Here is a 24122-nt window from a genome sequence, read left to right on the forward strand (position 1 = left end):
TTCTTCTTGCGTGTACTAAATGCTGCAATAGCAGATGTGAGAAATTTTACCTGGTCCGAAAAAGCTTGGACCAATTTGCTCAGTTCTTTGCAGAATGAGCGTTCGTGCTCTATTTGTACATTGTTAGAAAGAGCCTCGGATAAACTAAAACCGGGTAGAACAGGATTTCTCATGTTGAAAGATTTTCTGTATTCCCGATTAGCCAAAGCAAAGGATACTATCTTTTCAGATATAATCCTCTTAGTATTGCCTATTTCATCTTATAAAATGGGCAATCTCGGGATCTTGCCGAAAGTGAACCCTTAAAATTAGTACACTTTTCAGCTTGAGTCCATGCGCTATCATCATATCTCGAAATTCTGCCACGCGCAAAAATTTCTTACCTCGTGCAACCAATTTTGTTGTAACCAAAACACTGATATTGAAAACAGCGTCTTGGGTTTGGTATATATGGTTGCATACAGACAAACAGATAGCCAAATCTTAATCGCTCAGGAACATTTGGAACAGAAAACGTTAGAATATGTGAGAACGTTCGCACATCATCTCCATTTCCCTTTCTTATAATCCTTTGTACAAAAATCACTGACAACGGTGATAACTAACTGATCTTTCATAATTTAGTACAACAAAGTCACAGAAAATGTCATTTTCTTGCTAGAATTTAGCATATTATGTCGTTTCACTTTCATTTAATTCTTCTACAGGCGCCATTCTTCTATATGTTCCGTCTCTGTTCATTACTTATCTCGATTAGTAGGATGCCATTCTTAAGTTTTTTAGTAAATTTTGGAGATCCACAAGCTGCTACGACGCACTTATTTATTAGGAACCTTTATCAAAGATTTATCTTCTTTGTTACACTTCACTACAAAGAAACGGTTACTATATAAGTTAGTTGTCACTGTTACATTTCTCGTTTCTTTATCACTTGACACATCTTCTGCTGACAATGTCGTTTGTAGTAATTATAAACAATGGGTTTTGTGTTTTTTCAAGTGGACCAATAACCAACCAAAGATTATTATTTTGGACTGTCAATAGTTTCCCATGAATCCTGGTGCTCAGAAGACATAGTTTGAGTCTCACTGCGTAGAGCCACTGGCAAGATAGTATCCATCTTTGGTTACGGTTGCTTTTCGTAAGATGTCTCAACACCACCGAGTGTATTTGTAAGAATAAACAGTGTAAGATGTTGCGTTGCAGTGCAAGGAAAACGTTGTAATGTTTGTGGTGTAGTGTATGCATATGGTATAAGAGGTTCAGCAGCTTGATGTGTAGTGGAAAGAAAAGCTGCATAGGCTAGGGCTGTAAAAACGCCAAACCCCAGCGAATCTGTCATCAATGGTACCGTCGCTATCCAAGTTACTCGGATTACTGATATTGTTTTATTGAATGGATTTATTCAAGTTTAACTTTTTAGGATCTCTATCAGAAGATAATAAACAACCACGCTAGCTACGAGATAAGTTCGACCAATCGTAATTTCATAGGTGTCTAATCGATCAGGTGACAGCTGACCCATGTTTACGTATTGATACGTTATGGATATAACCCACTAGCTATGTAAAAGATATAGAACCTAATAAATAACCAAATAAATATTTATAATATAATATTAATGATAACCAAACATCATTGTCCAAAAATAAACCATATTATTCATAAACACTCACAAAAAAGGAAATAGCTATAAATTAAGAGCTGTTTTTATACTGTTACTATAACTCATCTTTGTTCATTATTATTCACTTGAGCAAAATAATTGTTTAATAATAATTACGAACTGTAAACAGTAAATTACTAAATAGTAATGAATAACTAAATATAAAATCATTTATTCGATTTAATATTAACAGTAATTATAAATCGTCCATAATATGTAAAATTATTTAAATCGAATAATAATTATTTGTATTTACTTTAATTTCAGTTTAATTATTAGGAATGGATTAATAATTTTTTTTAGTTACGTGCTGGTTTTTAAATAAATTGATAATTATCTGCATTTTTTGTAATTTCAGTTTAATTATTATTACAGAGTATATAGAACAACTATAACAAACATTCGTTCCAATATCTGTTTGACCCAACCTCGAATTTAATTAGAAGTATGTACTTTAAGAATTAATTTTAAATATAAATACTAACACTACCTTAAAAATTATTTTTTTATTTACTTTTTTTTTTGTAACATTTACAACAACACCAATACCGTCATCATCAACAAGAACAAAAACATAAACAACAAAATAAGAATATTCTTTTAAATTTATTACAGATAATATAAGAGTTGTTATAAGAGATTTCTATGGTTAACTAGTTTGTATTTGCGTTCAGGTAACTTTCATTAATTGTTGCGCCATATATTGTAGCACCAATAAAATCCTGTTACAATATTTGCTTATCGAAAAACAAAACATTTTATCTTATTATTCCTATCTTTTCATTATGTTATTATTCTTATCTTATTATTTCAATTTCTGTAAAAGAAATAATACATTTTTTTAATACTATAATAAACCCTGTATTTTGCAGATGTCGCGCAAAAATTAGTCCATCTGTTAGCAGGCGGTAGTGACATCATATTTGACTGAATTACGTCTGCTCCGGCTTCAATCCCCGCTCATTCACCAGCATGGACAGTAACCCTCCATATTGGACGTGTTGTGGAGATTAGGGAGATTGGGAGTTGTTGGAGATTGAAGTTTCAACTTCACGATCTAGCTGAAACAGCCCGTCTGCAGAAGTAGCTACGCGTTCTAGGTATGTAGAAGATGAACAGGTTTCGTCAACGTCAAGGCTAGCTAATGTTGACAATAACAATAAATTTAATCTGTTGTACATTTTGATAAAATTTTACACTTTCGGGCGCCTCTACTTTATACTTTATTGGGAAGAGGCGATTGGATGGATGGATATTGTGATACGCTATCTACCGATTACTAATCCCTTTTCAATGTAGCAACGGTAAAATCAAAACCCCGTCAGGGAGTCTTAGTTGTTAAGACTTTGCAAGTTAGCGTCCTCATAGCCGTAGACTGTGCAGCTTTTCTTCCTACTACACCCCGAGCTGCTGAACTATTTACACTATACACACCTTACACAAATTAACACATACCCTTACACAACTACACAACAATATCCTACACAGTTTCTTATTACACATACCCTCGGTTTTGTTGCAACAACTTACGAAACGATATCGTAACCAAAGGTGGAAACTAATTTGTGGTTAGGCGAATTGCTCTATGCAGTGAGTCTCGAACGAAGTCTTATGAGTACCAGGGTGAACTCAGTTGTATGAAGCCCTAGCTCCAGAATGCACGCGCTCTGCTGGAATGGTCCGTTTTATCGCCGGTATTCGTGGGATTCATATGTCTGTCTGATTAAATATCTCTTTAGTAGTTGTTTATCCACTTGAGAAGAATCAGCAAATACGAGAGCTTAAAAGTCTACATCGTACTTTTTCAGCCGAAGATGTGTCTGTTGATGATGAAATAAGAGATAAATAAAAGACTGCTGAATTACCAAGACTACAGTTTATTGCAGTCAAACATAAGGAAGAAGGTAAATCATTTGTAAACGTTTCACCTTTGTTAATTCACAAGTGCCTTGTGTCAGCGTCGACTCTGCGAAGTCAACCAAAAACTTAGGAGTGGCGTCCTGTGATGGAAATGAGTGATGACGAACAGTGTCGGAAGTTACTAGCCCTCAAATTCACAGGAAAGGAAGACGTAATGGTGGAACGACATAATATACAAAATTTGTGCCAGGGATGATCTTCTACCATAACTTGGCTGGTATTGATCCATCAGAGATATCAGTAGAACTGTCCCCACAGTCAGTCACTTCTATTCACAGGATAATGAGAAAGTAGAATGGTGTTGATGTGGCAACATCTTCACATTATAACCTTCCCTATTCCAACAGCCCTTAGAGAAGAAAAATAGGCTTGCCTCTCTCTCCATGTGCGACCATACCAAACTCGAGAGGCTGCTTCCAGTGGCAGGGGTTTGATTACACTAAATTTGGGTGCACAAACAAACAAGTATGTGTACGCGGCAACTGTGGGGTATATAATGATAGTGCATGTATCGAAGTTGAAAAATGTATAAACTGTAAGGGTTCGATGACCAATATACCGCAGATTGGTTATTTTGTGTATTCTGAAAACGACCATTTATGACTCCAGACGTGGCTGAACCGAAATCCATAATGATTTTCAACGATGTAGCTTGTGAAAAGCAACATAATATTCGTACTTTTCTATGAGACGTCACAATAACAATGTGATGTCCCATGGGGTCGACAGCTTCTACCTCATACAAACCTATTACAATGTGGGTAAGCACCTTTTACAAGACACTACCAATTTTCTGCGTTCTGTGTTCAAACAAGATGATCTAAATTTACGTCATATATATCATCATTATGTAAATACAGATTTGAAATTTGAACAATTTAAAAGTCTGTTTAGAGAGGCTTGGAACACGGATTTCTATGTGTACTTAAGGAAAGCGTTATAAGCAACGGACGCTATCGATTAGGTTTTGATGTCTTTGTGAAAGAAATATATATCGATGACAAGCATACACGGTAATGTGGTCTGCAAGCTTAATACACTTTAAATAAGGTGATGACACGTATGATGTGTAATCAGTTGTTTTTATGAAGTCGTACAAGTATGATTTCACTCCATCGTCCGCGACGTTATTGTACTTATGGAAATCGAGAGAATACATGATTCGATTAAAAGAAAATATCTTGCTTTAACCCAAGGAATAATAGAGACCGATGAAGTTCTACAAAAGCACTTTAAACCGACTGTCAAACCTTTACGTGGGCTTAAGGAAACATTTAAACAAAAAGATGAACCAAAAAAGAAGTAAAGGAGGAGGAGGAGAACGAGTGGAGTATTTACACCAAAAATTCAGTTCGTTAAACCTATAGACCCATTATGGCCTGGTGAACGTGAAAAGTATTATATGGATCTGACCATATAATAGAAAAACATAAATCGACAACGTATACAGGTTGAAAAATGTAACCAATCAGTCGATGATTGGAAACCGCAATGATCTGTTCAAAGGAAATAAAATTATATTCGATAATAAATCATATAAAGGAACTAACGGTTTATACCAGTTGATATTTTTGAAGGAACCCAAATATTATACGACTAGAGACTTGGATAATTACAGAAAAATATTACAATACATTGAAACGCATAAAATTCTAACTACTGAACGAATAATTTCCAGTAGATCCTTCAAATACAAAAATATTATCAAACAATTATTTACCCCCAAACAATTAAGTATCAGTCAAGAAGAACAGAGGAAGAGGAAAGCACTGTAACCGGTTCAGGACTGCTTACAAGGGCAAAGAAAACAGTTCGAATTAAGCGTACTAGGACGATCCGAACGAACTTTGATACAGACTGCGTCTATTGGTCGCCTCAATGCATGCGGGTCATATTGATCATAATAACGAAATAGTTTCCATTATAGAAGAATTGCAAGCTGGCGGTTACATAAATGGTAGAGGTAATATTTTAATATTTTATATTAATCAGTCTAAATATGTGTATCGACAGGTTCGGACGGTATCGCGGCGGAGCGTACGGTAATACACAACCATCACCTACACGAGTTATTGCAACATTTGACAAAACCACCGATGGAAATTTCAATATCAAAGAACGATAGTTGTAAATTTGAATGTGAAACAAGAACTGGTTTTGCTTAGATCTTCCAGCGACATAAACGCGCTTGTATCTTGGATCATGGCACCCGATTCCAAGTTGAAGGTGGCGAAATTGGCTCGGAAAATTCCATATGATTACGTCACAGACACAATGCGATTGTAATTTTTGAAATTATTAGAACAAGGCCTATCTTGTTCTAATAATTTCAAAAATTTTGCGATCGCATTTCATACATGGCACATCCACGAGCATCTAGCTCTTCTGCAAACAAATATAGACGGTGACGACGTGTTCGGAAACGGAGAAACCAAGATATGTGATATTCGGGTTGCAGACCAATAGAAAAGAAAAAAGCACAAAGGCTTTGAGTAATTTCGATATGTGTGAGTTGGTAAACGTAAGACAATATTTGAATTCACCATACTATCGGTACGATAACCTACAGAGTGATATAAATATGATGTATGAAATGTTTTCCAGCTTTCGCTCCGGTTATTACAAGTCAGAAGATGAATGTCCTGCTTACAGTTTGACAGAATTTCAGAATAATGTACCGTTGATCGTTATTGTTTGTTCCAAGCAGAACGAATCGCTTAAAATAGGAACCGTCGACGTACGTATCATTTTGAAAGCTAAAAACAATAAACCAGCCAGTACGGATTCCTACTGTCTAATTATTCACGATTCTATCGTAACGTACACTCAGCTGATGGAAATAGTGAAAAAATTTTCACCAATCATCATCATCATCATCCGTCAATCGTCAGTAGCCAATCGCCAATCTTCTATCGTCTATCATGACCATGATGATTATTATTAATTTTATTATTATTACCATCATCATGATTATTATTATTATTATCGTCATTATCATTACGACGTTTCAACAAAAGTGAATAAACCATTTTATAATACATAATATTAAGCTTTTTAACTGAAGTCGGAAGCATAAATAAATCAATATTACAATTTTTTTATTAAAACAAATATAGATATGCTCCCAATATTATGAACTATTTTTTTCTACTTAATGTACGTAAATAAAAAATTCTAGCTATTTGCTAAGTCGATAACAACCCATACTACCGACGGTAATGATTTTAAGTAATACAGTAGATAAGAGAACAAAACAACAGGCATCAGCATGAAGAGTGGTTTATACGGCTTAACGAGGAAGCACTACCGCAAGCTTATTAGAGTGGCCTGCTAGGAGCCAGGGCATATTCCACACCTAATCGCCAGATTTATGAGGAATCGAATTAAAAAGCTTGCTGACGCATCCCCAGACCAGCTCTAAATCATAGGGGCAGGCGGCAAATGGACCGTAAGCGGTCACTTTGCTTGTTGCACTGCTTTTCTCCGTACGGCTTATCACAAATTATCGCTTGCTTATTGATTCGCCGCTATAACTTAGAGCTTGAAATATTACCTGATACGTTTTATGTAAACGGCACCCCAGTTAAGAAATATTATGGCACGCTACTTTGTTAATTTATTTAAAGCAATATAAAGATTATCATCCGAAATATGAATACATGTTCAAATACACACGTTTATCAAAATAAATTAGTTTCACACTTACTGACCTATCTAGAATTTTTAATTCGGAAAAGTAATGGAGAAATATTTGTTTCAAAATCATACAAAAAGTATGAAAGTAAGAATTAAAATTATAAATCGTTTATAATTTTAAGAGAATAGAAATGTTTTTTTAGAAAAATCTAGGTAAACGTACGGATACTTAGATATTAAGTATACACCTTTTGAATAAAATAATAGCCATGTTCTTTAAAAGAAATAATTAATTAATTCCTAACAAATCAAATGCCATTTACAGGAAAGTTCAAGACCGTGCTATGAGTGTTTTTAAACACCTTTCACAGATTTACCGCAAGCGACATTTCAAATAATAATTGCGCTAGGTCTCAACTTTGTTATTTATTTATTTTCATATCATAATTTTACCTATGCTTTCGAAAAGGTTGTTAAATTTACGCCTACAAATGGTTTTTAAATTATGACTAAATTGTATTTATAAATCCCATTCAAGAATTCATCTAAGATATTAGAACTGAAAAAACGAATTTTCTCCTTATGTTAAATATGTATATTTGTGTTTTCAAATAAAACGTTCATTTTTTTGTACATGTGTACTCTTGTTGTTTTATTTATAATTTTTATTTTTTTAGCTTAATTCTTGTTCTGGTTTATTTATTTAATTAATAATTAGATGGTTTTAATACGATAAATTATTAACTAAATAAATAAATAACCACACGGAAAAACAGAGACATTTTTAAGGATTTTATTAATCGGAAGAAATAATTAAAATAACGTATGCGGTATTACTAAAGAAAATTTCAATGTAATAAATTATTTTTTCGTTTTTTAAACTGGTCTTGAAACTTCGAAATATATGAGATAGATCTACCACAGTATTAACCATTTTTTTTGTTGAAGAGAAAAACTTGGTCACAGAGCTTAATTTTATTTATTTAAATGCGATACACAAGTTATAACTACTTCCAATAGATGTAGCCTCGATTATTTTTCCAAGTTGTATTATTATCGCAAGGCACTTGAAAATGTCAGGGTTTGATAATAATTAAATAAAATTTACTTTTTGATATGAAGGCAGATGAAAATACGATTTTATTGCTTCATTTCATAAAAATAAACTTTTAATTTTGGAATGGAATAAGCTGAAAACATAGGAATTGAACTGAATTACTTTTTGGTTGATTATTTCTTGGATAAAAACTTACTGATTAATAGGATATAAGTTTCTTAATCATTTTACACAGAACTTAAAAAACTAAACGTAACAGTTACACAATAAATTGCGCAGAGTGAAATCATTTTTACCGTTTGTTTAGAACATTTACTCGGTATAAAAATCTCGTAAAATATATTTTTTAAAACCTGTTATAAATTCAAAAAAAAATATTTTACAATATCTATGTTTTAAAAAATATGTTTCATATTTCTTATCTATTGATAGTAAAGACCAAACTCTATAATATATACTTTTTTTTTTTTTTTACTACAATGCTGTTCTCACCCCTTATCCGGTAAAGACCGATCGTGTTACCTACAGCTTAATTTACCAGATGAGTTTTGTATTTATTTGTTTAGAGGTCAGTTACAATATAATTATTTCCTACATGACAAATGATTGAACGCAGAACCTTTTTTTTATTCCCTGTTGTTTGTTTTAACAAGAATGCAAATGAAAGCTGCAAAACTTATTACCTCTTGTGAAGCCTTAGTTCAACTAGAAGAATTAATAAACCGGAACGTTTTAAATCATGTTTTCTAATAGTACAAACCCTCCTTAGGAGTTCAATATTACGACATCGAACCCACTTATCGTTAGATCTATTGCAAGGTATTTTACACTACTGATTAATAATAAATTCATTGGATTCTGTAAATGATTGAAAGTATATGAAGTTATCTCCTTGAAGTCTTGTTTAGTGTTCTTTGTGCCTCCATAACCTGTATTAAATTGTATTTAATACAATAATATAATAATATAATACATAACCTGTATTTAAATTGTTATGATTAAACAATTCGTCAATCCACTTCTTTTAAGTGTCAACCCAGAAGGTAAGTGAGATTATCTTGTTATTCAGATATTTGTTCTATTTATCCCGATATGTTCTGGCTTCTCGTATCATTCTATTAGGTTAGATCGCAGTTGATGACCTACAGAATTATTTTATTCTATTCTCCGCACCTCATCTCATAATGTGGATACATCATATTCACAATACATTATTTTATTTTGTTATTAGGTCTGCGGTTTACTAATTATTTTTTAAACATGTAAAACTCATTTCTGAGTATTTTGACTCAGAGACTTTTTGTGTTCAGTACTATATGGTATTATAAAATCTATATATACAAAAATGTTAAATTTGTTTGTGTACGGCTTCAAAAACTCAAAATGTTCTACATCGATTGAGCTCAAATTTTAGCACGATAAATAACCCGCATCAAAGATTGTTTTCATCTATTTTTAATAAATCTATCTATCTATTTTTAATTTGTACAGTTTTTTAATAAATAATAAGAGGCTAATAAATCACATCGAAATGTAAACAAAGGAAAACCAATCAGATCAATGCAAGATGGCCGCTGTCAAACACAACGACCAATCACAAAGAGCCCGTATGGCCGTTGCCAATGTAAACAAAATCACAACTGATTAAGTAACAAATTTTTTTGAATTATATTTAACAGCTAAAACATCTCTATTTTATTTTAAAAAAACACCAAAACAATAAGAAAAGCCACCAAGAAGGATGACTTACAGTAAATAAATTAAAACACCCAACTTTCTTATAGCCCAGACAGACTTAAGACTATGCAAACAAAAAAAGTCGAAATAACCAAATACACAGAAAATAATATCGGTACATAATGACCAAAAATCCTTAGTTAGGTTATTTTTTTACATATATATGGCCAAACAATCGTTTTTTGTCATTTAGAGTTCTTTGCTATGTAAAAGCAAAGAACAAAATTCACAAATAGTAACACTGAAACCACACAACTAAGTATTCGTTTTTTTTTCTAACCTCCGAAACCACCGTTATGCATTGCTTCAGATGATGATATGAATGATTTATAGCGTATGAAAATGCCATGCCTGACCGGGATTCCAACGAGGAACCACCGGATTAGAGTCCGAGACGTTACCACTCGCGCCACGGAGGCCGGCAAACATATTCGTTAGTAGCCGAATAAAAACACGATTTACCAATATGGCGTTGTGTGTCAAACCAATTTTATACGGACTACAATTACTTTTAATATGTGAAACCCTTTGCAATGATTGAACAGTAACTTAAATTTCTTCAAAAATTATTCCTTTTGAATTAAGCCACATTTTGATATCATTATTTTTCTATAACACGCCTGGAATTCTTTTCGTTTAATGATAAGAAGCGTTGTGGAAGACAATAACCGAATTCTCTTCCAAAGGACATAATACACCGCTAAACTATTTCTAAATAATTCAAATCTGTGTAATTTTTTTTACGAATCGCGTTTTTATCAAAATCTCACCTTTTTCTCAATTGACCTGCGGGGTTTTGTTTTCTTTGGAGACCGTAATTCATTAGTAGATTCATACTCAAGAACCACGTTGTACACTGAAGGGGCACAACTTCTATTTACGTTAGCAGTTTATTAACATTTGAAATCAACGCCGTTTGATTATTCTGTAATTTGTAAGCATTACTCTGCTTTTGTAAGCATTTAAAATGATGTGTTTTTTCGCACGACTTAATGGGTTTTTATCGCAGCCCACAAATCTTTATATATAAAAATGTTAAGTTGTTTTTTTGTACGCTTTAAAAACACAAAATGTTCTGCACCGATTGAGCTCAAATTTTAGCACGATATATAACCCGCATCCAAGATTGTTTTTATCTATTTTTCGCATCAGTCACATACCCGCGACCACGAGAAAACTGTTTTTTTAACGGTCAGCTGTGTACCAGTGACCTCGCCATCTGCCGGAAGCGAAGGGAACACTCAACATACTAGCTAATGACAACCGCAGTCACATGTAAAACAATACCTGTTCCCAATTACATTATTTATTAAAAAAAAAAAAAAAATGTATCCACTTTCATTTGATTCAGATTATTATGAAATCTGAATTAAATATTCACTTTAATCGAGATACTTTTGTGTGATCGTGTCGTGATTGAGCTGTGCCTTCCACCAAGCTCTGAATTTATTAGAAAGCGACCAACAGTGGGATATACGTATTAATGACGCGTGCAACGCTGCACATCCAAACCAAATTCGCGCATTATTCGCAATTATATTGACCGCTTGCTTCCCTTCATCTCTCACAGAGTTATGGGAAAGATATCGATCGCATATAGCTGAGGATATTTTTTATAGAGTACGCCTAGAAAATACCAAAATACCAATATGACCATGGAATTTACAGAAGGCATTTACAACGAAGCATTGATAAATATTGAAGACAAGTGCTTAGCTATTGCAATTAAAGTTCTTAGTCAATTGGGAATGCCAGCACCCACCCGAGCTGTGATTGCTTCATTTGATGTGGATTTACGCCGTGAACAGAGTTACAACATTGGTGATCTTCAGTCATATGTCCAATCAAACATTCCCAAACTAACGCGTGAACAGAAAGGCATTTATGATCTTATATTGCAAATGATAAATGACGGAGTTGGGGGGGACCTTCTTCTTGGATGCGCCAGGAGGAACTGGGAAAACATTCCTCATTCGATTGATTCTAGCAACGGTTCGATCAAAAAATGACAATTATCCTGTTGCAGAATATTAATCAGCCAAAACTCTGCAACGGCACGTGACTTGCAGTTAAGAAATTGATGAATAACGTAGTGGAAGCAACGATTTTAACGGGGCCTTTCAAAGGTGAAGATGTCCTCATTCCTCGAATACCCATAATCCCGACCGATACACCATTTTAATTTAAAAGATTGCAATTCCCAATTCGATTGGCATTTGCAACCACAATCAATAAAACTCAAGGTCAATCTTTAGAATTGTGTGGTTTAGATTTAGATGCAGATTGCTTCTCACATGGGCAACTGTATGTTGCGTGTTCCCGAGTCGGCAAACCAAATAGCCTTTGTATCTACGCAGACAGTGGAAAAACAAAAAATATTGTATATCCACAAGTATTGCAAAATTAAACTTCTATGAAACGTATGCTTTGTTTTGTTTCTCATTTCTCATCCATGCAACCACAATGTGCCACAGCGAAGCGTGGCGGGTAGAGGTAGTTATTAATAAAAAAATATTAATTTTTTATATTAAATCAATTATTTATTACTGGCTAGTAAAGTAATAAAATCAGGTCCCCAAGTACTTAAAATTGTATACAATAATATAATGTTTAATTATGTAAAGGAAAATTGTAAATTAAAGGTCAACGTTTACACAAGTTCAGTTGACACGTACGGTGGAGATAGATTGGCTAAACCAGAATTGGCTTCTTGTTATCTACGTCATCCTGTGGCTGTACACTATCCAATCTTCTGCAGTATTAGCAGTGGCTAACAATGATTAGTAATAATTTATTGAACATTAATGTGTAAATAAAATTTTCAGCACGTTTTTTCAGTTATGTAACTGTGGTACGGAAAATTTTTCAAGAAGAAAGATCTTCGACCAATAATCTTCTAAAATTGTTCATATTCATAGATAAGCTCTATTAGGATTGAAAAACAGAAGTATAGAAAATTAAAAATTCATAGCGTGTTTCAATCAAAACGTTATTTACTTTTACTCAGTAACAAAATCATTTTCATCTATAAAATTACTGGCAAAGTAAAAAAAAAAACATAAATTTACATGAATGAATACAAGCAGCTGTTGAAGTACTTATAAAAATATTAAAACAATTAGCCTTTGTTTTACATGAAAATCAAGATATCTACTGTTTAATATTAGCTGTTTAGATGATACACTATTGACAGAAGTTTCTGAAGTGCAAATAAAGTATAGGAATATGATCCATTTTAAATGAAAACCTACTATATTCAAATGCCGGCCTCCATGGCTAAGAGCGTCTCTCAGCCTTTCATTCAGAAGCTTCCTATTCGAATTAAGGTCAGGTTTGGCAGTTCTAGTAGGCTGGAAAGTTTCTGTTTCACATTCTTACACAAACCCTTCAAGCTTATGTAGCAAATCTCTTGCAGATTTTTGTCAGATATGAAAGGAATTACTTGGAGTCATTGCAAATACACTGAAAGACAAATTATTATTTCATATTTTAGTAGATGAGAAATCTTGAATAATATCTTTTATAACGAAATTAAGCTTTATTTCCTTATCTCATTATCAATTACAAAATTCAATTATTAATTTTTAATTGTTATAAGAATAGGTTTTATATTAATTGTCTTCAATATACGTAGTTTAATGTACACCTCTAAGTTTTATATCGAGTACAATTATCTATCTTCCATTCTTGGCTTCCTCATAATTAAATCATACGTTGAAGTGTTTTGGAGACAGTTACTGAATCCAGTGAGTTTTGAAAATGGAGTACATCCAAAACGCGTCAAAATAATACGATTTAATTATAACGAAGGTAAGAAGACTAAATAATTGTACTCAATATAAAAATCTTGACGATCTTAGCAGAAAACATATATATTAGGGCTATAATTTTGCATCGCTAATGCCTACTCTTTGATAATCCAAGGAGATAACTCTAAAGTTACATACTGCAGGACTTAGACATGCACGATCTGGTTTATCACTCACAGAAGATAAAAGCAAAGCATTTTCTAGCTGTCAAAAACAACAAACGAAAGAATATCGTAGATTAAATTACAATCGAATGCGATCACAATTAATCAGAATTGTCATTAAACCTCTCCCAAAACTCAGCCTAAATTTTGTTAGTAGCTGAATAAAACAGGAAGAAGCTAAATAAAAGAGTTCATCCTTTCAAAAAAATAGTGATTTATATGATTTTTCTTATCAACTGGTAAGAATAAGACAGATGAAAAAAAATTTGACCAAAAGAAGGAAAATTAGATAAGATTAAAATATGTAGATGTTTAAAAAAAGCAAATAGTAAATAAAAAAAGGATGATCACAAAGAAATTAAAGAAATTAATTCTTTCGATGATTTTATGATGTAATTTGAAGTTTATAATTCTGTAATTTACTACCCATCCAAACTTGTATTCTATCAAAGATGGTAATTGTTCAGATGGCAGTGTAAATGTCGACTTCAGCTGCAGCTGATTGAATTACAGGTGTATAGCGGCTAAGAAAAAGCGGAGAAGGAACCGCATTACCAAGAATGAAAAATCAAAACAATGAAAAACAGGAAATAGCGGAATATAGATTGACGTTAAAAAATGGAAATCTATGAAATATCTCTCTGTTTTAAGTATATTAAAAACATTTTTTATTTTTTTTAGATATAAACTTTTGGAATAGAAATATTTTATCGATAAATTAGTTTTTATCGATGATCTCCGAGGTAGAGTGGTAGCGTCTCGGCTTTTCATTTGGAGGTCTCTGGTTCCAATCCTGGTCAGGCATGGCATTTTTCACTAAAACATTTTACGCTACAAAATTTCATTTCCATATTTCTTCGTACAAGCTTCAAAGCTTCTTTAGTGGATTATTTCATCAGGCAAAAGAACAAAAAAAAATGGTAACCAAAAGATGCAAGTATACTTTTACATCGTAATATGCTGAATATGTATTTTTTAATAAATCTATCCCGCACTGCCGTATTAACGACGTAAATGACATAAAAATATTTATTTAATACAGGATATAGATAATCCATTTAGAACTGGCATTACACATTCCTGCCAAAAAATTCTCTACTATAATCTAACAAAAGGCATTCAAATGAAAGAAATAATATGAGAGTGCCATATTTCCTTGAATTACTTTTTCTTAGAGAAAAGCATAGTTTGTTACATGCAAATCAATTTTGGGTAGACAGATAAATAGACAGAAATAAAGAGATAAGATATATTTACTTTCCCACTTCAAAGAGTACTTATCTCTCGTGTGTCACTGCATTAGTAAACTGCTCACTCATTTTTGTCTGTCAGTTTTAAGACAGACACTTAGACGGGTAAAGCCTCAATTAAACGTTCATAACGGGCTTAGTGGAAAAGGAGCTTTTTAAGGTAATTCGATGAGAGTTATGCTCTGTATTTTTTAATACACTCGGTAATGAAAATTATGAATTACATAGATATTTATTTCAATATCCATGAAACTAACAAATCGAACTTAGTAATTGAATTGAGTATTTAAAGCATAGGCTTACTTGATTGATAGGTACATTAATTCAATTTTGCATTGGAAATTCAACGATTGTATCACAGTGTAATTCAACATTATGATTTATCAAAACGATTCTAAAATTCAGATAACACGTAAACGATATATAAAATTTACGTCGCTTCCGAGATGACCATTATTTGTGTTACACTAAGTAATAAATAAAAGTAGAATGTAAACAAGAAGTCAATGAACGTTCAAACAACTAATGAAAATCAAACACATTACATGATATATTTTGTTTGAATTGGCTTGGAGGGGTTTATGCATTAATGATGCAGGGCCACGCAATGACAGACTGGGACAAATTGCTGCAGCCTGATGTGATGCTGCATTGCAGGCGCTTCCGTTACATCTCGACCACTCCCTTTCGAGGGTGCCAAGCTCCCCATTTTAATCTGGCTCTGAGTGTACCATCGTCGGAAAATAATATATCATCTCTTCTTTTTCTTCTTCTTTTCGCATTATAAACTTACTCGCATCATTTCGTACTTCTATCAGTTTATTAACCACTCGAAGCATGGTGCGGTTACGATTTAGAGACTAAACCAAGAATCTAGCGCGGACTACTGTGAAATCACTTCTTACTTCTTTCCAGAAATAATCTAAAAGAAGCTTTTCATAAATCTGTTCAGATGTCATTCTCTCTTTTAAAAAATATATTACAATTCAAGCAATTTAAAATGAATTAATAATTAGTTATTTTATTTTCATTCACAATTGTGTCAATGTTTAAGAAAAAATTAATTCAAATAAAAGTGTAAAAACTTTGGAAAATATTAAAAATTAGGCTGTTTAATATTCTGAAAAATATTATATACATAATTCCGTAGAATAGAGATGTTAATATTAATTCACAAATTTACATAAAAAAGGCTTACGTATATATTAGTACGAAAAATCTGTACAAAAAACAAAAGGTACCTTTCCAGTAAAAATCCTAGATTAAACGTTATGACAACAAATACAACTAGCCAACAAATAATAAAATGTAAATATTCACCATTTACTGATGGTATTACAGATATTTAATAGTTATGTAAAACTTACAAGAGGTTAAAAACATATTTTATTTGTAAAGGCAATTTTTGAAAATTATAACAAATAATTAATTATAAGAATTCAAATACTGACAAATTAAAATGTTGCACTCCTAGCATACCAATTCCGTTTGGAAAACTAGCCTATTACTGGAGATTTCTATTATTTATAAATAATGTTTGCGTTTACTTGCTGTTTCATTGAAAATGAACTATATAATTATTTGTATAATAGATACATAATTTTCACTTCCAGATATGAAATTACTGTGATACGAACATCACAGTCTAAACTCTAGACTTAACGTTACGCCTGTTGTTAATTGACGTAACATGGTACGATTAGAAAATGGTTGATATATCATAAAAAACATACTTCGCCAAAATATGGCAATAACTTAATCACATTTAGAAGCCGTAATATTTCTATAAAAATTAATTCTTATTTATTATACAATATTTGCTTCGAATTTTTGCGAATATAATTTAGTTACAAAATAACTGATCGTTAACAGTGGTATTTAATTACTGTATTATGGATAAAGATTTTAGTTACAGTTTTCGTAAAATAGTTTGTGTATACATACGAGTAAGTATTTCTACGTAAAAAACCAAAATACAAATTTTAAAGCCGACTTGATCATCTTGTACATCGAGGCGTACAAGATCATACATGTTGTTTGAGAGCACGGTCTGGTGGATCATACTTGCACAAGGAAGGATCAACGAGCCTTTCGTGTTGTAATCAGAAACCTGCACCACTCTATTCCACTGGATATGATAAAGGATGAAATCGAAGGCCATGGGCATCGGGTGAAGGACTTGATAAATGTGAAGGACTGGATAACTAAGGAGCCCACATCGACTTTCTTCGTGAACCTGGAGCCAGAGAAGTGCAATAAGACTATTTTTGAATCGGAGTACATTACCCATTGCAGGGTGTTATTCGAGACACCACGGAGGCCTACAGGCCTCGTGAAATACATGAGGTGTCAGCAATATGGGAACACTAAGAACAATTGTATGAGGCCTTTCCGCTGCGTGAAATGTGGGGAGGGCCATCGGATAGCTGGCCCAGAAAAGACAGGACCACTCATACAACCTGCTCCTTGTGTCAGTCCGACCATCCGGCAAATTATCGAGACTGTAGAGTATATCAAGAGATATTGGAGAGGAAGCGTAGGCAAAAGGCGAATTGGAACTCGCAACTTGCGTCAAGATGATTCAAACCCGCTAGCCGCAAGGTAGCCGGCCCAGCGCTTGATGATAAGAACTTCCCTTTGTTGGGTCGTGGGATGCCGAGGACAGTCAACGCGGAGCCTGAATCTCTCCATAAAACGTATGCTGTGGCAGCTGGGCGTGCTAGTGAGGGCAGTGTGGACAAGCTGGACAGGCTGTCATCAAATATAGACTTCCTGGTTCTACAGATTGGGAATCAGATAGCATTCCTCACCAAGGTGCTCTCCAAAATCTGTTCATCCCCAGATTTCTACGAATCGCTGCATGGAACATTAACGGCCTACTTTCTAGGCGTGAGAAACTAGGAGTTATGGAAGTTTCAAATTCCCTGGACGTCATATTGTTACCGGAAACGCACTTTACTGATCAGAACTACCTCAGGCTTCACAGTTATTCTGTGTATGTGACGAATCACCCAGATGGTAGGGCCCATGGAGGAACCGCGATTCTGATTCGGAGTTCTCTGCGGCTGCATCAACTTCCGGGCTTCTGCACTGACCAGATTCAGTCAACCACGGTTGAAGTTACAGACTGGTTGGGGCCTATTAGGCTATCCGCTGTGCACTGCCCTCAGTGGCATACTGTAACTGATGAGTTGTTTTCTGATTTCTTTGCTACTCTGGGTTCTAGATTTATTGCCGGAAAAGACTGGAACGCGAAAGACCCATTGTGGGGTTCCCGGTTGACTACCTGAAGGGGTGATCGCTGAAGAGATGTGTTCAAAATCTGCACCTGGACGGGGTATCGAGATGCCAGCCGACATACTGGCCTACGGACCTGACGAAGATCCCGGATTTGCTTGACGTTTTTGTTACCTCGGGTATATCATCTGCATACACACTGGTGGATAACAACTATGATTCATCGTCGGACCACTCGCCCATTCTTACATTGAGCACGACGATGCTAAGGAGGAAAGAGAGGCCTATTCTTCATACGATACGAACGGATTGGGTTTCTTACTAAGATCGGATTGAAGAGAAACTGACTGACCCGTTTCCACTCGATGCACCTGGGGGTATTGATTACGCGACGTAATTTTTGACGTCGGTCATGCAGGAGGGAGCATGGCGGTCTACCCCTGATGATTTGCACTCAGCCAGAGAAAATACCTATCTGAGAGAAGTGACAGAACTAATTGTCTAGAAGCGGCGTCTTCGGCAGAATTGGCAGTGTTTCAGAAGGCCAGAAGATAGGATCTTAATAGGAAGGCGCGGAGGTGAGGAGGTTGTTGAGGACTAACAGGGACAAGACATTCAAGGAGTACATAGGAAACCTTTCTCACCTGAATGGGGACGGATGCTCCTTATGGAAGGCTACAAAGGGACTGCAACGATCATCACGAACGCTCCCCGCCCTACAGAAGCGTACTGGATCGTGGGCGAAGACTGACAGGGAAAAGGCTGATCTGTTTGCTTGACACCTAGGGGGAACGTACTGATACCACGATGCAGAGGCCCCCGGTGATGCGGATGTTAATGACTTTCTTGAGAGCCCGATGCCAGTCAGCTTCCCGATTAAACCGATCTCTGCAAGGGAGATACTGAAATTAGTCAACCAATGAAGACGATTAAGGAAGGCCCCAGGCTTTGACTTAGTGACACACAAAATGCTTGTCACGCTACCCCTTAAAGGCAGCGAGTACATCAGGAATTTGTTTTACGCTGTTCAGCGGACGTCTTACTTCCCAGCGAAATGGAAAGTGTCGCAGGTGGCTGATGATTTTGAAGCCAGGGAAGCCTGCACAGGAAGTTTCTTCTTACAGACCAATTAGCCTGTTACCGGTCTTATCTAAATTGTTTGAGAAGCTACTATTGAACAGGCTTAGACCAGTGTTGGAGAGTAAGGGGATAATTCCGGACTATCAGTTTGGGTCAGGTGTGGCCATTCCACAGTCGAACAATCCTATACAGTCATCAGAGTCATCAACGGGTGTCTGGAGGAGCAAAAATTCTGCTCGGCGGCGTTCTTAGATATCCAACAGGCCTTTGATAAGGTATGGATACTTGGCTTACTCTACAAGTTAAAGCTGCAACTTTCTCAACCCTACTTCCTAGTCTTGCGGAGTTGTCTTGAGGGGCGTTTTGCTCAAGTGAAATGTAATGAGTTTTAAAGGTTCTTTGAGATTGGATCGGGTGTCCCTCAGAGTTTTGTGTTGGGCCCTGTGTTGTATTCCATATTCGCTGCAGACATTCCGGTCCTGGATGATTGCATCGTCGCCACGTTCGCTGATGACACTGCTATCCTGGCCGTTAACGAAAATCCTGGCCTAGCCTCGCAGACCCTACAAATGGCGCTGGACCGTGTGTGCGTGTGGCAGAAAAGGTGGAGGATTAAGGTTAACGAGGGTAAGTTGACAGTCACCTCTCCATGCGGAGAGGTGACTGTCCCAGTGTGTACTTTGTGTACTTCGTGGTGTTTTGATCCCGCAAACGGAGACTGTGCGGTATCTTGAACTTCACCTGGATCGGCGTTTGACTTGGAAGTGTCACGTGAGAATGAAGAGGAAACAGTTAATCGCAAGGTACAGGGAACTTCATTGGCTGTTACGGAGGAACTCAAGCTTCACATTATCAAACAAGATCTTAATTTATAAGGCTATCCTGCGCCCAATCTGGACGTACGGTGTGGAATTGTGGGGAACGGCTAGTACTAGTAATATGGAAATTATACAACGATTTCAAAATAAAGTATTGAGGGTAATTGCCGAAGCTCCGGAGTTCACGCAGAATGATGAGATTCACGATTATCTGGAGCTCCTATCGGTTCGTGAGATTGCTCGACAACGCAATGTCAAATACCTGCAGAGGCTTGAGAATCATGTAAACCACTTTGCAATTAATCTACTCTATAATAGCAGAGACGTCCGACGGTTGAAACCAACCTATGTACTCGACTTTGGATCTGCGTAACAGTTTGGAGTCTTAACACTGTCAAGTTAAGTGGTGGCGTATCTAATTTCTTGTTACTTCTCTTTCTTTTTCTTTTTTATTTGTTATTAATGATTTTTTTGTTGACTATATGGTGCTGAAATTAATGGTTTGTGATTTATGACTGAGCTTGAAATTTCATATTTGACTTTGTTTGCTTGCAACTGTTTATTGTGTATTATTTATTTTGGAGGTTCCTTAAGGACCTTCTTATCACGTGCTTTTGTCAGGAAACTTACTTACTTACTTATGGCTCTGCAGGAGAGCAGATTGTAATTATAATTGTTATCGAGCAAAAAAAAAAATTATATCTTTATATAAGACCGAAATTGAGATATCTTTATAATATTATTATAACAAATTATAGTACAACAAATTTATATTATATTAATTAGAACAAATTATCTGTACTAACTTTGTAGCCACAGATTTTTAAAGATTTATAAAATTGTTGAGTTTTATTTAGCCTCTCATAACTTTAATCTGTAATTTAATGTCAGATAACTTTGGAATACAATCTATGGGCTATTTTTTTTATATTTTAATAGTTTTTCTTTTTTTTTAATTTTCAAGATTTATTGAGAATTTCTCAGAGTATCTTGCAATCCTCATCCTAGTTTTTTTTACAGATGAAGTAATAATATCTTATGTACGGAGGTACAGAAGAACAGATGTAAAATTGCTAAATATTTACTGGCTAACCAGTGTCTTGATACGATGTAAAAGTAAACAATTACATCATATACCCCTATTGTTACTGTACAATTTTTATTTTTTAGTTTGTAGGATGACTGGTATGTGGTAAGAAGTTTCATCTTGAAAGTTAGGTTAATAATTTTTTTCAATTTTAAAAATATTTGTGTTACGATATTGTAAAAACTTTAATGGATACATACATACGTTTGTTAATATTCAGTTTTTAATGTGTAAGGAATTTTATTTTGGCAATATAAATTAATATTAATTGTTCACACCCAATTTTTTAATAAATTTCAACTGTGAGATTATGAAAAATTTGTATATAATTAGAGTAACAAAACATGAAGTCCAATAATATTGTAACAAGACCTGTATAGTGGATCTGAGTAACTGATTCCTGCAAATGAAGAAGAAAGTAGTAGAAAATATAATAATGGGAGGAATCCAGAAAGGGCCAAAAGAAACCCTTTTAAAAAAGGTAACAGGTCCGTTTAACAATCGTCTTTTGTAATACGGCCCACTGAGACATAAATTCTGCTCCGTGAGATGAGTTACCGGATCCAGGCTAGGAATGCATGAGAATGAAGGGGCTCGGTCGATCGCTTTCACGCTCAACTTGGGTCTGGTCTTGCAGATAAAGATGGTAGAAGTATAAAAACTTCAGGAAAGACCAGTTAAAATAAGTTCCGCGTGGAGGGTCTGCGATGTGAGTACTGCAAAATGACTCTACGCGAGACATTATGATGTCAGTCTGCGAGATATGAGTCCTGTAAATCAGTTTCAGCGAGACGTTATGATGTGAGTCTACGAGGAGGTCAGTGAAGGAGCATATTTCAAAATGAATTAAGTCGGCGCGATTAAGGCGACGTCACAAGTAATGGTTCGGTGAGTTACTGTAGGACTATAAGTGGAACAGATAATGTATTAAATTTCATTCATAGACTGTTAGTGAGCAGAACACGAATTTGCAATAAAAGAACTTTCCACTTGTCTTATCTATTGTATTATTGTTGTAAATACAACAATAGTGGTTAAAAGTGTTAAGACTAACGTTCTTTTGTCAATGGGACTTTATTTTGGCTTTTTATTATTCATCTACCTGTATATAAATTCTGACGATTACTTTAATTTCTGTTTGTTATTATTATTGGCATTTAATATTATCGTCGTTTACTGTTGCCATTATTCTAATTATTATTGTGAGATTTTTTATTGTCTTATTATTATTATTATTATTTGTTTTTTTAAATTTAATTTTTTTCATTATTTGTTTTATTTTTGATTTGTCTTTTTCGTTTATTTTCTTAAAGTAATAAATTGTAATTATATAATTACTTTCATTTGTCAGTCTTTCAATATCCTGATCGAGACGCGAACACGTGACAATATTAATAGGACTAATACTATTGTTTTTTCTACCATTCTTAATTTTAAAAACTATAATTATTAACTGTCTTACAAGTTAAAAAAAAAAAAATACTGTATATAACGTAGTTACAAAAATGAAATGAAACGTTAAATATTACGTGAAAATTAAATTAAGGAACGATATGAGTGTACGATATTTTTTTACAAAGGTAAGCATCGTGTCATTCTCTGACATTATGTATTTATAACATGTAAGTAAAATCTTATACTTGCGTAAGTAAATTACTCATCATTTTTACTTCCTTGTACGAAGTGCAGGGGTTTTCAGATTTCAATAGAAATATCCATTTTGACAATCCCTGAATCCATTTTTATTAGTTTCGGCATGACGTCTGTACGTACGTATGTACTCGTAACTCGCATATCTCAAAAACGATTAGCCGTAGGATATTGAAATTTTGGATTTAGATCTGTTGTAACATCTAGTTATGCACTTCCAATTTTAATTGTAAATTACTGAACCAAAAGTGTCCAAAAAACCCAAAATCCCAATTAATGTCGATTTTGGACTTTTTCTTAGCTGCAGCAATAAACACCCTCATTGATAGCTTTTCAACGATATATGATAAGTGGTACTATTTTCATTGGTTCCGGAGTTATATTCAAATGAAATTTTTATTAATGAAATATATGATCTTACAAGGGGAAGAAAGGCACATCGGTTCGAATCAGACTTCATCTCCCTTTTTTAACTTTCTTTTTTTTTTATTTAAATATATTGATTTATTAATAATTATTAACATCTGATTGTAAAAAACGTTTTACGGTAAATAATAATTCAATAATAACAATAAAAAAATATCAGAAGTTAGTAATGAAATAAAATTTTATGTACTTTTCATTTTAAAAATTGTGTGTATGTAATTTAATATTCTTACAAGGAAGTCATGTGTCTAAATCAGATTTTTTTACAAAAACTTTAATATGGGATGCATTGAAGAATTCTGAAAGAATTATTTATCTATCTTTAAAACAGAATTACTAAAAATATTTCGGAAAATATATCTAATTTAACCGAACAAGATAGATTTAATCCAAAAATGTAACAGATGTGTAGAAAGAAGAAGAAATGCATGTCACTAAAAATATTTTAATACAATAAGTCAGACATTAATCAAGAAAAAAGAGAGTGAAAGAAACAAAATTTAGAAAATAAATTGCTGTTTCGAAAATGACGATCATTATTGTTTATTTTATTTTTAGTAGTTATCAGATCCGTTAAAAAGATTG

This window comes from Lycorma delicatula, chromosome 1 (genome assembly GCF_047948215.1).
Source record: "Lycorma delicatula isolate Av1 chromosome 1, ASM4794821v1, whole genome shotgun sequence".
Lineage (NCBI taxonomy): Eukaryota > Metazoa > Arthropoda > Insecta > Hemiptera > Fulgoridae > Lycorma > Lycorma delicatula.